We start from the raw sequence: 12355 nt of genomic DNA on the forward strand, positions 1-12355 counted from the left end.
CACTTCACATACTGGAAAGTCCCAAAAGTCACAATGCTTTTTCTGAAAAAGTTGCGTTTGTGTGCGTCATCTCTTCGAGGTCTTCCTTGACGTTATCGTATCAGGGAACTGTTGTTTTTGGTTTTGAGTCAAAAATATTAAAAAATTTGTCGAGTCCATCAAAAGTCGTCCATCCGTCGTAAGTGACCATACAAGCGAGCCCTGTGTTTGCGCATTGTGTCCGTGTTCGAAAAATGCAACTCTCTTAGGTTATAATACCCACCAGAAAAGATAGTAGAAAGAGCCAGCTGTTCCTCAAGCTGGCTCAGTCAACTAGAAAATTTTATGAATTTTAAGAGGCCATGTAAACCAAAACTAGGATCTGTGACCGAATCAGATTGGTCACCAAATCAAACCAGTATCAAAGATAGTTAAGTAGCCAAACTCAGGTATGTTATTCTCCGGATCATAAAATACCAGTACATCAAACATCAGGTCAGAAATCTCCACCAATAATGAGTGATACAAAAAGTAGTTGCCGAGAGGTAAATGGCATCCAAACGAAGGATAGCAAGGGTAAATCTCTCAATTTATTGCAAGTTAATATCCAATGCATTAGAAATAAGTTGTTAGAATTAGAACACTTTTGCCAAACCGAGTAAGTTGATGCAATTTGTATATTGAAAATAAAGTAGAATATTTTGTGCCTTGTGGATATACTGTTGCAGATATGTTTTGTAGGAGTAAATAGAAAAATGGGGGAGCTGGGATTTTAGTTAAAGAGAGTTTTAAATTTGTAAAAATTGATTCAAGTCAATATTGTGTGGAATTAGAGGGAGAATTATTTGTGTGAAGCTGGTTGATCAGAATTTGATAATTGTTAGTTTGTATAGATCTCCAAATGCCGATGCTTATGTATTTCGTAAGAATTTTGAATTAGTAATGGAAAAAATTTTGAAGTTTAAGGCCAAAGTTGCTGTTTGTGGGGATTTTAACATGAGAGATGGGCAGATTTCTAGAAATTTTCTGAATTTACTAAAAACTCTAAATTTAACTTGCACAAACTAGCTACCTACACGTAATAATGCATGCCTGGATAATATTATTGTAAATTTTTTGAGAGATTTGTATAAAGTTAGACTTGTTGGTGGGGGTTTTGCAGATCATGACCCCTTGCTGATATCATTATATCCTAACCAGCCTGACATAATTTACAATGACGAACCTGTTCTGATGTGGGTAAAAAGTAAGGGTGATGATTATATTAACGTATTTATTGAAAATCTGAAACAAATTAATTGGGGCTTTGTATTTGAATTTCAAATGGGAGAAAATTATATAGAAATGGAATTTGGAAACTTTTTAGTTTAATTGGTTGAATTGTGGCATTTATGTTCATCACTGGTAAAAATTAGTCATAATGGTAAACTTAAAAGCCAGAAGTTGAACTGGTATACTGAGGAATTGATCCAGTACAGAGAAAGAATGCTTTTGCTGAATAAAATTTATGAAAACTCTTGTCAAGGAGGAACCGAGCAGAATGGTGTGTATGAAGCTTATCTTAATTATAAAAAGTTATATAAAAGGAAACATTCATGCTAAAACTTCAGCTTGTGAAAAATATATTGAGAATGCACCCAACAAATGCAAGGCGGCATGGGATGTTATAGTACAAGAAAGTATCCCTACTCGAACTCAGGACACATTTCTCGATCTGGAAGAACTGAATAATTATTTCATAAACTCTGTAAAAGAAATCGGAGATCAAATTAAGGCAACAGGTACAGCTGCAAGTGACTTTCTTCACAATCAACCCCTGTGCCAAAATACTTTCCAATACTTTGCAATTATTTTGAAACTTACAATCTCCTATCCGACTGTCAGTTTGGGTTTTGACAAGGTAAATGTACTACTACTGCTGTTCTTGAAATTGTTAATCAGATATTAACAGCTTTTGAAAACAAGCAGGCGATCTCCTTGGTGTTCTGTGATCTAAGTAAAGCTTTTGATTGTATGAATCGTGAAATCTTACTTGCAAAGCTTGAGATGTATAATGTCGAGTATCCCTCACTAAACATAATTAAGTCATACTTAAATAACAGATATCAGTTTTTCTCAATTAAAACTAGGTACCCACGGTATTCTCTGCCTGTCATAAGAGGCGACTAAAAGGGGCAACCAAGTGATGATCAAATTAGAACCATGAAGCAATTTGTGATTAGTACCACCACGCGGGGAACACCATGGGTCGCCTTTACTTGCGAGTAGTACCACTAGATTAAGTTTGTGATCAGTAGCAGCAGTGTGTGTGTGGACTGTGGGTTTCCAGTACCTGTGAATCGTACCCATGTGAGCAACACCACAGGTCTAGGCGTTGCCTGCGAGTTGTACCACTATATGAGCTACACCGTCGGTCTGCGTTGCCTGCGATTAGTACCCACAATGTGAGGAACACCCCGGGAATACAGGCACCCGTGATTAGTACACCTAGGTGAGGAACCTCATTGGCTTGCCTTGGCTCTGAGTGGCGCCATTGTGTGAAAATAACCATAGGTTTGCGTTACCTGTACGATGTACAATACTTGTGAGTAGTACCGTAATGTTTGGAACACCGTGAGTTTACGCTACGTTTGATTAGTACCACAACTTGAGAAATACCATGATTCTCCTTTACTAGCGATAAGTGTCATTATGCTGGATCGTTGGCATAGATATTGACCCATTTAGACGAGAATCATCGATTCAGGATTGGGCTTTGGAATCAGTCCCTTGGTCAGTAATATTGTATATGGGAATGTAAGGCATTGCGCGTCTTATCCACTGATTGTTTTAAATTCATATTCATCAATTCATTCCTCATCATCACGTTTTGAATTCTGGTCAGCGGATGAAATTTGTACTTTTACATTGTAATCGCATTTCGTCTCATTTCGTACCATAGGGGCCGATGACCTAGATGTTAGGCCCCTCTAAACAATAAGCATCATCATCTTCATCATCAAAAATAGGTACTCCACTTCGAAGAAAGTTACAACTGGTGTGCCACAGGGCTCTGTCCTCAGTCCATTTTTATTCGTTCTGGCAGACATTGATTTACTGCAAAATGTCAGATGTCATGCTCTTGTATTGTATGCGCACTATACAATGTTAATTGCAAAACACCAGAGCATCTCAGGTTTGCATCAGATGTCACAGGAAGCTCTTGCAACTGCAATGCTGTGGTTTTCATCCAATAGGCTGTTGTGCAGTGAGGCTAAAACTCAGTTTCTCACACTAGGATTATCCAGAGATATTGAAACTCACTCAAACATTTGGGTTTTCGTATTGATGCCAAATTGAACTTGGAAACGCATATTAATCATGTTTGTAAAAAAATATAAAGAGTGACCTATTTGAGGGATTTAGTTAACAGTGACTACCTAAGGATGGCATACTTTGGTCTCTTCCAGTCACACATTACTTATGGACTGTTATTATGGGGACATTCTTATGTATATAATATTGTTCTAATACTGAAAAAGGTTATCCAAACAATGTGTAGGGCTGGTGCAATTGACCATTGTCGACCTCCCTTCATTAAGCTTAACACGTTGGCTGCCAGAGCGATACATTGTACCGCTGAGTGAGTTTCTCATGTGGCCGGGCCTGTGGATCACTGAGCTGTTGAATTCGCTATGCTAACGTACCGCTATGGCCTCGTAGCAAATCCTGGTGTGGTTGGTTTCCAAAATAGTGTGTATTTTTTATTAATCCAACCTCCTTTTATTGTCAAAATGTGAGTATTTGTCCAACCAGTTTAGCCATGTGCTTAGGCGTGCCGGGTTAGCTGACTCGCAAGCTCAAGGTTTTGGAGATTGTGTGTTTGAATCCTGCTGCTGGGAAACCTGTTTATGGTTTTCTGTGATACCCCATTTTTCACCCCAAGCTTATGCTCACGTAATCACTTGGCCACAGTGATTCCTTCCAAATTGTTACACCCATACCTGAGCTGATTTATATGCTTACTGGAATCAATAAAGCGTAAACATGAGTGTATTGGCATTTCCTACATTGACAACATTCATTGAGAACATAGCAACATTACCATTGAACATTTGGCAAGGAGAAAAAAGGAAATAATTTATAGAAATGCATGTTCACACACAACATTGATTTATTGATAACACTTCTGGATAGAAAATAATAAATACACTTTTTGCAATATATACAATATTTGAGGTGATGTAGGCTTTCATGAATGTTTGGTGTAGGGTAGATGAAATTTGCCGCCATCACGTCACAACCCAGAATAATTTACAACACTACTTGTGTGCCTTGCTAAAACACGGCAGACAATAATGAGTCTGCTGGACACACACTGGAGAGTATGTAACCACTTTCTTCACAACATTCTTTGGAATTAGTCCATCCATTTTCTTCTGGTAACAACCTTTTTTTGTTGGCATCCTTCTTCCGTTGTAACATATGCCCTGCAGATCTTTTTGGCCTGGGTGGGCTTTCAGGTTATTCCTGGTTTTTTTTTTTTCAAGAGTTCCATAACAACACTTTCTTTGAAATTTTTATGGATATGGGTTTTCCTGGTACTTTTTTGTACAGGATATGTACGTTGACCAACGTTGTACCAAGAAGTAGCTCAATCGCTATCTTTTGTACCATCTTTGAGATTTTATCAGAGAAGAAACGTAACTGCTCATCTGATCGGATAAGTCTGTGTGACCTTTCCCCTCATTGTAATCGAGAATCTGGTTTCCGGATGTTACCACACCTTCTTTCTACTTCTACAGTTTCATCACCGTGTTTTGTCGACCACATAAGCACGTCCCTTTTATCTTTCCATTTGAGGACAGTTATGCCTTTTCATTCTCCTTCCCAGTCACTTCACCTTTCTTCAGTTTCTTCTCAACAACTTCTTTTGCCTTTTGTTTTTCTTCTCAGGGTCCCCAAAAGATGCATCTGATGATCAAGCAGTGTCATAGCTAACTCCAAGCTTGTACAGTAATTATCAGTTACAATGGTTCTTCCATCTCCAAGCAAATCATAACTACGCTTGTTGGGACAGGTCTTCCTCCATCCCTTTCCTTTCCTGCATATATTATTATATTCCAGGTGTAACGTTTTGCAGAGCTTTAGAAAGCTTTGAAACTGTACTTATGTGCTTTGTTTGGGATTGACTGTTTTATTATCAGTCTTCCACGGAAGGGTATCGGAGATTCATCGATGCAGACTGTCTGGCCAGGTGTTAGTAGTTCCTTGTACTTTGCCACTAGCATCGTGATAAGAGCAGATAATTTGAATAGCCTGTCTCCAGGGGGACATTCTTCATTGTTAGAGAAGTGCAACATTGCTAATAACAATTGGAATCTGTTTCGGCTCATTGTTGATGAGCATATTTCGTTCCGTATAGAGACAGTGTACTCCAGTAATCTGCAACGTGTGGCTTTTGCACTAGACCCATGTAGCCTATAGTACCTAGGAAATTTCTCATCTCATTTTCGTTGGTTGGAGTCCATGAGCGGATACGACTGAACGAGAATGTCCTTCCACAGCACATTTTTGTTCTGCATACAAATTTGTTTCGTTCACCATAAGAGTGATAAGCTCACTGTTAACGAATTTACAGTAGAAGTCATATGGAGAAGTGCTGACAAATTCGTCACTCGGTTCAACTTTACCTCGAGTCCCAACATTGGAAGCAAAATTCTGATGTATTCCCTGAGAATTATGCTCCAAAGAAAAAAAAAAATTCCTCTTGTTCTTCATCTTCCTGCAGCTCATTTTCCCCCCTCTGCACTTTCGCGTTCTTCATTAGATTGTCTTGGTTGCACATCATCTTCAACTGATGCCGCGTCTTCCTCATGAATGCAATTTTCCAGATGTGTCGTATCATTCTTGTCCGCTGTATTATGTGGATTGTTATTTTTACTTTAGGTCTCACTTGAGCTTTCTCTGAACTTCTTTCGTAGTGGTTCTTCAGCTTCGCTGTCACTTGAACTCTCAGTACATTAGTCTGGATCGTCTGAGGGGTCATGCCTTGCCTGTGGCTCATCTACTGATTCTTCTGAATCTTAAATATAGGTATACAGTTTGTGGTTAGTTAATATATTTGAAATTCAGTTAAGAGTTTTTTTGTTTTGCAAAATATAATAATCAGTTTGACATGGACACTACTTACCAGAATTCTTGTGCTGAAGGGCGAGCATCATCATCTTCCGAGTTCGAGAAGAAAACTGTTTCATTTTTATAACTAACCTCTCCGTTTACTGGTAAAATAACTTAGATATATCTCGCAAGTAGTTCACACACATCCTACTGTAAAACCATGAGTGCCTTGCGAATGTAGTGCTAAGCGCTAGTAAACAAATCGTGGCACGCTCTGTTATCTACAATGTATACTATCAAACAATGCAAGCTTCTAGTACCGCTAGACTGTATCGCTCTGGCCGTCTAGGCAAAACCATGCAGCTAACATTTCTGTGGGGAAAAGTACCTCGGGGTGCTAAGAAATTTTAGTGTATTTTGTATGTGTACTCAGACGTGCCATGTCCCCCAATTTGAGCGGGGGACTCCCGATTTTTCATCGTTCCTCCCGATTGCCGGGTCCAATCTCCCGATTTTCAGAGCAATTTTCATAATTTTCGTATTATTTTAAACTCCCGTGGATTTCCTCGTTCTATCAATATATGGCTGAGTGGCTGGTCGATAGTAGTTCTAATAATGATACCAGATGTCAGTACGGGGCATGGTGGCCTGTCATGTACTCCTCTTTGGTCTATAATACAGTCATTCTCTTTGCAAGCGAGTCAAGTGACTAACATTTTCTTTGAACCTAACCTCAGAAGTAGCACAGCACAGTCGTTCTACCCGGGGCAAGACCTGCAGAAGTGCTTGTGTTGTGCCTTAATATTTGTTTTAGCCAAAATGTCAAAAAAGAAATATGATGCAGTGTTTAAAAGTGCTTATAGGGAAGAGTTTCTGTGTTTGAGTGAATCCAGAAAGGGACCAACGTTCACATTAGGTGTGATTTTTAAATTGCACATGGCGGAAAATGTGATACTCAAGCATACGCAAATAGAAAAACATAAGGAGAGTGTCCAGTGTGTAGAAAGAAACCAAAAACTGAACTTTTTATGTAAAAATCAAGATGTAAATCCTGTGACGAATGCTGAGGCGTTATTTACGTCATTTATAGTAGAACATAACCTGCCTGTAAATTGTGCCGATCATGCAGGACCTTTGTTTCGTAAACTGTTTCCTGATTCGGAAATCGCTAAACGATATGTGTGTGCTAGAACGAAAACAGCGGCTATCATTACGGAAATGTGCATGGAAGAAAGGGCGAAAATGGTATCACATTTGCAGCTGAATGCATTTTCTTGCTACTGATGGTAGCAACAAAAGAGACTTGAAAATATATCCCATTGTTGTAACATTTTCTAGGCCTGAACTCAATGTAATTCAGAGTTGTCTACTCTCTGTGCCTACTATATGTAGGTCAAGTATGCCACACATCCACTTATTGAGGTAAGTTTTGGAGGAACTATTGAAGGGGATGCTACTGGAGCTAACATTGCCAATCTTTTGCTCTCAACTTTTCTGGAATTCTGCATTCCAATGAAAAACTGCCTAGCTCTTGGTGCTGATAAAACTCCAGTAATGGTAGGATTAAAGAACGGTGTGGCAGGATGTTTGAAGTGGGAAAATAGTAACATAATCATCGTAGGCTGCTCTTGTCATGTAATTAATCTTGCTGCTGAGAAGGGTGCGGCGTGCTTGCCCGTAAATGTAGATGAAAGTATAATTGATATATTTTATTATCTGGAAAGGAGTGCAAAGAGGAAAGAAATGTTAACTCTCTTGGAGCCAGGCGGTACTGCGAGCGCCCGCCCTTTAAATTGCCAGAGCCGATGAGATCGGCCTTTAAATATCCGTGCGGAAGTTGCCAGAGCCGATTACATCGGCCGGCTGAAAATTCTGTGATATACATACTTTTTTGGCAGTCTATAGTGACGTGCATACTTTTGTGACAACCTGTAGTAAATGGGCTACAAGATATTGTGTGCCTGACCTTGCTTTGGAATTTCTAAGAGGGTGTTCTAGCTTTCACAAGAGTTGTTTCCTGTGTTTAGAAATACCGCTAACCGGTCAGTACAAGATTGCTCCTTGCAGTGAGTGGATTCTTGACAGCAGAATGGCAAGTAGTTCACGTGATATATTTTCAGCAGGTATTGATGACGATAAATTAATAGAATATTTGGAACAATGCGAAGTGAACGCGGATGATTTATCGGATAGCGATAGTGAATTTAGTTCAGAGAGTAGTGATGAAATTATACCAGACACGCCCCCGGGATCACCACAGCTAAAGAAGAGGCGTTTATTTGTTTCTAATGGCAGTAAGGCTACTGTGAATACTGTTGTTGATGAAACTAGTGATGACGAAGATGATGATGATGATGATGATGATGATGATGATGTCTCTGGAGAACATTTTGTGGAAATTTCTCCCAATGAACCTGACAACGTCCCTCAGTCTCCTGTTTCGTTCATGGAACTTCCTGGACCTAAACATGCCCCTGCGCCTGATTCTCCGCCCATATCATACTTCAATTTATTTTTCACTTTTTCTCTGCTAAACCTTATAGTCACCGAGACCAATCGCTATGCTGACCAACTCCTTACTTGTAATGAACTGTCACCTAATTCCCGCTCTCGATGTTGGAGACGCACTACAATTGACGAAATAAGGGCGTTCATAGCTGTCATCATGAATATGGGACTAATAAGAAAACCTACCATTGTTTCGTACTGGAGTACTGTAGACCATTTCATTACCCCTTGGTTTGGTGAAATGTTCTCAAGGAATAGGTTTCAGCTTATTTTGAAATTTTTTCATTTAGTTGACAACAGTAAGCTTTCTCCTCCTGGCTCTCCAAACTACGATCCCTGTGCTCGATTCCAGCCTCTTGTAGATCATGCTAATAGGCTATTTAGACATCATTATACTCCTCATCAGCAACTTTCCATAGACGAAAGTTTAGTTGGAACTAAATGCCATACACAACTACTCCAATACATGCCGAATAAGCACCATCACAAGTGGGGGATAAAATTTTGGATGTTGTGTGATGCAGTTAGTAAGTATTGTGTTGGTTTTTATACCTACCGAGGAGCAAGATCCACTGAAGACAGAAACGAAATCAGAATTAATGGACTGGCCTACACTGTAGTGACCAAACTCATGTCCCTAGGGAATTATTTTATGAAAGGTTTTCACGTTTACGCAGATAATTATTTTACGTCAATCCCCCTTGCAAAACATTTATACTCACTTGGAACATTTATTACCGGCACTATACGAAGAAACAGGAAGGGACTACCAGATGCTGTGAAAAAGCCATTTAAATTAGTTTGTAATAAATATTTCAGACAGGGGCCAATTTTACTAGTGGGATCCAAACAGAAAAAATCTCAGAAAAATCAGGTGGTGCTTATAAGTACACGCGGAGCTGCAATAGAAACAGAAGTGCCTGCAACTGCTAGAAACATTAATCAACCCAAGAAGAAACCTAACGTGATCTTAGACTATAATCGTTATATGGGTGGCATTGATACAAATGACATGATGGTGTATTTTTATTTAGATGAACGTAGAACTTTGAAATTCTGGAAAAAAGTTGCATTCAATATAATTTCGAGAATGGTCTTAAATGCTTATTTGATGTATTTAGAAAACTGTAACGGAAAGAAAATGACTAGGCTCCAGTTCTACTCCAGTATAATTGAATCTCTGAGTACTGAATGGTTTGAGAATAGACAAAAGATTATCACGAATATTCCCGTGTGTGGCGTAAAACTTTTGTCAGGTACATTAGAAAGACGGTGCGTTGTATGCAGCTCTCCGCAACAGAGAAAGAGGTCGCGAACTGTGTGCATCAAGTGCGATAAAGGCCTGCATACTAAATGTGCAGCTCTTCATAAATGCCCTAAATAAACAAAATATATTTAAACTTCTACTTGAACAAAAAACAGATATTTTATATGAGGTTGCGTTACGCTTTCTATTGTTCCTATTAGTGTTAGTGATAAGTGATTAGTGTTAGTGATAAGTGATTAGTGTTAGTGTAAATAACCTTAAGTGCTTCAACAGTGGTCTCAAACTTTGAACAACATTATATAGCGGTGACGAGTCTTCTTATCAAAAATTTTCGGTGAGTAAATTTATTTTGTCATTTTCCTTCTTTTTTACTAGTGACATAGTAAATTTGTGTTTGCATTTTTTGTTTTTCTTTTTCTCGTTCAGAGCAATTATTCTGTTCATAAATGAATTTTCTATCATTACGTAAATGTCGGTCCCCACGGGTCAAGTGTAGTGTGCCTGCCTCTCACTCGGAGGTCATGGGTTCGATTCCCGGACAGGTGAACGGTTTTTACCTGGGCCTGAGTGTTGGTTCGAGGTCCACTCAAAGTAAGTGATGACAATCGAGGAGAGATCTTAGCCTAAGAGAGCTACCTTGGTCTAGAAAACCATGAATAATGAACGAGAGAATTCGTCTCACTGACCATGCGTCACCTCGTAAACTGCAGGTCTTCGGACTGAGCAGCGGTCGCTTAGTAGACCAAGGCCCATCAGGGCTTTAGTGCCATAGATGTTTTAATTACGCATATTGTATTGTACTGTATTGTAAGATGTTTTTAAAAATAGATACTGAAACAGAAAACTAGAAAAGGGGATTTCCGATAAAATAAAAACTATAATCTCAACTATTATTTTTTACTTTTTAATAACTCAGAACTATTTTTATACAATCTACACCACGTATATAAAATTTATCCTAAGTGTTTGCCATACATCGATATATACATGAATGTTATCGGTGAGTAAAATTGTCTTATTTTCATTAGGGACATACGTTTGAATTTTAATTTTTTATATTTTTATTTTTCGCGTTCAAAATAATTATTTTATAGAATTATATTTGGAAATAAATTCTGCATTTAGTCGTATATTCTTTTGTATCGTAGATGATATTTTCAAAGTAGATATTGAGAGAGAAAGTGCAAAAATGTTTTTCTCTTCCTAAAAGTAAACGTTATCGACAACCATAATATCAACAATAATACTTTTTAATTATTTATATCACTCTAAATCAGTTGTTTATTTTATGTAGTCGACGTGTAGAAAATTTCTTGCCGGTATTTGACATACACCGGTAGATATACGCGAATGTTAAAATGCACGTAATTCTACTAAAAACGGCCTGGCACTTTACAGTAGTAGAGTGCAGGCGGAGCTCTGGCCTCTTCCAGCTGCTAGTAAGCGGCCGATCAGATCGGCTCCTGGGTCAGTTTTGGAGGAACTATTGAACACCTTGAAGTCTGAGGAAAAGTGCATATGCTTTAAGTCTGTTAGAAAGTATTTCTCTTCATCGTGTGACTACATGGTACACAAATTTCCATTCAAAGATTAAGTTTTAATTAATGCAGAAGGTGCAAATATTTCTGCTATAAGTAAGGCATCATTCTAGCCTTACATTTTTCATTAACAAGTGTCCAAACATTTTGACTAGTGAAACGTAACATTTGGATAAGGAAACTGATATTCTGCACTCCCACTTCTGTAACTTTCAGCTCGAAGAAACAGACCTGGCAAAAGGAAGAATTTATGTTCAGTGGGCATTGGTAGGTCAGATGAAATCAGCTGATGGTGTACTTAAATATGACACTCTCTAAGGTGATGCTTGCTATTTTATCAATTCCATTTAGCAATACAGAATGTGAAAGGATTTTTAGCAGAGTCACAAAGACAAAAACACAGTTCAGATCCTTGCTGTCTGAACAAACTTTGGAGAAACTTTTAACCTTGAAATCAGTTCAACAAGGCAAGTGCTTTGAGCAAAAATTTAGTTTCGAGTTTCTGAAGAGGGCTAAGTCAGCTACTGGTGTGTTGAACAACAATTTTTCGTAATGTGATCACCATGTTGATGGATGAGAAGTCACATGTTCCTACAGTTCAGGTATATCCAGTATTTACTGTAGTATTCACATGTAAATGATGAAAAATACATATATATGTAGGCCAAATAGAACTGTTTATGTGTTGAATTATAATGAATTTGTACATGTTCTGCCATCAGTGATGTGTTGTAATACGTCGCGATTTGCTGCGAAATTTCTCCTGATTTTTCACTTTTGAATGTTGGCATGTCTGGTGTACTGAACACTTAAGCAAAATATCACTTCAAATTTTACTTTACTACTTATTTACTACATGCACAGAAGAAAAAAATGCTTTGGCCACCTGGTCATTTCTTGCTAAGAATCCTGGCAGTCGACGTGTTAAGATACTGACAATTATAAATTTGTATATTTATATGTC

General features: G+C 38.3%; 1 protein-coding gene across 3 annotated transcripts in view; it reads left to right on the forward strand.

Annotated features, from left to right (window-relative positions):
* Top2 (topoisomerase 2) overlaps positions 1 to 12355 on the forward strand; it is a 326551-nt gene that overhangs the window by 186594 nt on the left and 127602 nt on the right. The window lies entirely within an intron of this gene.

This window comes from Anabrus simplex, chromosome 1, assembly GCF_040414725.1.
Source record: "Anabrus simplex isolate iqAnaSimp1 chromosome 1, ASM4041472v1, whole genome shotgun sequence".
NCBI classification, from domain to species: Eukaryota; Metazoa; Arthropoda; class Insecta; order Orthoptera; family Tettigoniidae; genus Anabrus; species Anabrus simplex.